At 37.0% G+C, this 2,604-nt stretch overlaps 1 non-coding gene across 1 annotated transcript; it reads right to left on the reverse strand.

The window, feature by feature from the left end:
• Positions 1-544: 544 nt before the first annotated feature.
• LOC121208341 (small nucleolar RNA R71) lies at positions 545-651 on the reverse strand. The gene has a single exon (XR_005903320.1). It is a non-coding gene; the product is annotated as a small nucleolar RNA R71 (small nucleolar RNA).
• Positions 652-2,604: the final 1,953 nt, after the last annotated feature.

Raw genomic sequence — 2,604 nt, forward strand, 5'->3', positions numbered from 1 at the left:
ACTTTTTGACGAAGAAATCGATCGTACAGTTCGCAAAAACCAAAGAGAAATAAGGCGAAGCTTATGATACACAGAGAACAAGCAAGAAGACGATACTCAACCCCTAATCGAAGAGATGGCTGAAAACTAAGAAAATCAGCTACCTCCTGCAATTGCGGCTAATCAAAATCCTAATCCACGCACTATGTATGATTATGCTAAACCTTCTTTAACAGGAATTGAATCAAGCATAGTTAGACCTACTGTAGCTGCAAATACTTTTGAATTAAAACCTAACACTATTTAAATGATTCAGCAATTTGTTTAGTTTGACGGTTTGCAGGATGAGGATCCTAATGTTCACTTAGAAAACTTCCTGGAATTCTGTGATATATTTAAAATCAATGAAGTTTCTGATGATGCCATTCGTCTTCGGTTATTCCCTTTTTCATTAAGGAACAAAGCTAAACAGTGGTTCAACTCGTTACCACGAGGGTCAATTACTACTTGGGAACAAATGACCGAAAAATTCTTACTAAAATATTTTTCATCGACTAAAATGGCTAAATTACGTAATGATATATCTTCTTTTGTGCAGATGGATTTAGAAACACTCTACGATGCATGGGAGAGATACAAGGATCTTTTGAGAAGGTGCCTTCACCATGGGTTACCGCTTTGGCTCCAAGTTCAAACATTCCACAATGGTTTGAATCCTTCAACTTGGCAAATGGTTGACACAGCTACTCGGCAAATATTTAAAACCTATCACGAAATCATGCAATCATGCAACGGCAATGGGTGCATTCACTAGCTATTTTTTTAACTAAATAAAGGCATCTAGATATGCATCATCAAAGAAGAATTTTTGATTCTGTTCCAGTAATGAGCATAAGGGCTTTGCAATTTTGAAAAAATCTCTAATAAACCTTTGGTAAAACCTCGTGTGTCCAAGAAAACTACAAATACCTTTCATGTTTGTTGGTGGAGGTAATTTTTCAATGATTTCTACCTTAGCTTTGTCTACTTGAATGCCTTGACTAGAGATGTGATGGCCTAACACAATGCCTTCAATTGCCATGAAATGACATTTTACCCAATTCAGGATAGGATGTATATCCTCACATCGCTTAAATACTTTATCCAAATTGTCAACGCAATGATCAAAATCATTCCCATAGATTGAGAAATCATCCTTTGAAATGTGACTGGTGCATTGCAAAGACCGAAAGGCATAAGGCGAAAAGTGAAAGTAGCAAAGGGGCAGGTGAAAGTTGTTTTCTCCCAATCCTCCGGTGCAATAGCAATTTGATTGTACTTAGAATAGCTGTCTAAAAAACAATAATAGGCTTTTCTAGTAAGCCGATCCACTATTTGGTCAATGAAAGTAAGTGGGAAGTGATCCTCCTTTGTGCCCGCATTAAATTTGTGATAATCCATACAAACTAGCCATCTCGTGGGAATACGTGTAGGAATTAATTCATCCTTATCGTTACGAACCACAATGATGCCACTCTTTTTATGTAAGCATTGCACTGGACTTGCCCAATTGCTATCAAAAATCAAGTAAATAGTTCTAGCATCAAGCCATTTTATGATTTCCTTCTTGAGAACTTCCTTCATCTTCTCGTTTAATCTTCTTTGCTATTCAACCGATTGCTTACCTTCATCTTTCAACATGATCTTGTGCATGAAAAAAGAAGGACTAATACCTTGAATATTGGCAATAGTCCATGCAGTAGCTCATTTATGTTGCTTGAGAATATGGAACAATTTCTTGAGTTACATCTAGTGTTGTGTAGTCAATAACTGGGAGAGTATTGTGATCACCTAGAAAGACATTTTGAGATGAGGTGGTAGTGGTTTCAATTCCAGGGTAGGAGCTTCTTCAATAGATGGTTTGAAAATTGGGGTTATTCTGCTGGCCAGGTTTAAGGATTCAATCTGCCGTCTATGCTTGAGTTCAAGATTATTAGCTTCAACCATGCTGTCACAATCATCTAAGGACTCAGCATCAGGTGCCACTACAAACTATTTAGAAAGTATTGTGCTTTGGTCATTGAATTCTTCCTCAACTAGATCATCTAACACATCGAAGTATGGCATTATTTTTTGTCCTTGCATTGAATAGATTCAAAAACACTGAAGGTGACTTACTCATCATTAAGTAGCATGGTTAGTTCACCTTTGTAAACATCAATAAGAGTTCGGCTGGTGGCTAAAAATGGTCATCCCAAGATTATGGGAACCTCCTTGTCTGCCTCGTAGTCAAGTATGATAAAATCAGTCGGAAAAACAAATTTATCCACACGAACTAAAGTATCTTTGATTTTCCCTTTAGGTTTAGCCAAGGATCGGTCGACTAGTTGTAATGTCACTGCATTAGATTTCATGTGACCAATTCCCAAATTTCTAAAAGTAGATAGTGGCATTTGGTTAATGCTAGCTCCCAAGTCGCATAAAGCCTTACCCAAATAATGATTGCCAATTAAACATGGGATGGTAAAGCTCCCAAGATCTTTCAATTTAAGGGGCAACTTGTTTGTCAAAATAGGATTATAGCCTTTTGTTAGTGCAAAAGTTTCAATATTAGTGAGCTTTTTCTTCTTGAACAAGAGGTCTTTC

This window comes from Gossypium hirsutum, chromosome A01 (assembly GCF_007990345.1).
Source record: "Gossypium hirsutum isolate 1008001.06 chromosome A01, Gossypium_hirsutum_v2.1, whole genome shotgun sequence".
Taxonomy (NCBI): domain Eukaryota; kingdom Viridiplantae; phylum Streptophyta; class Magnoliopsida; order Malvales; family Malvaceae; genus Gossypium; species Gossypium hirsutum.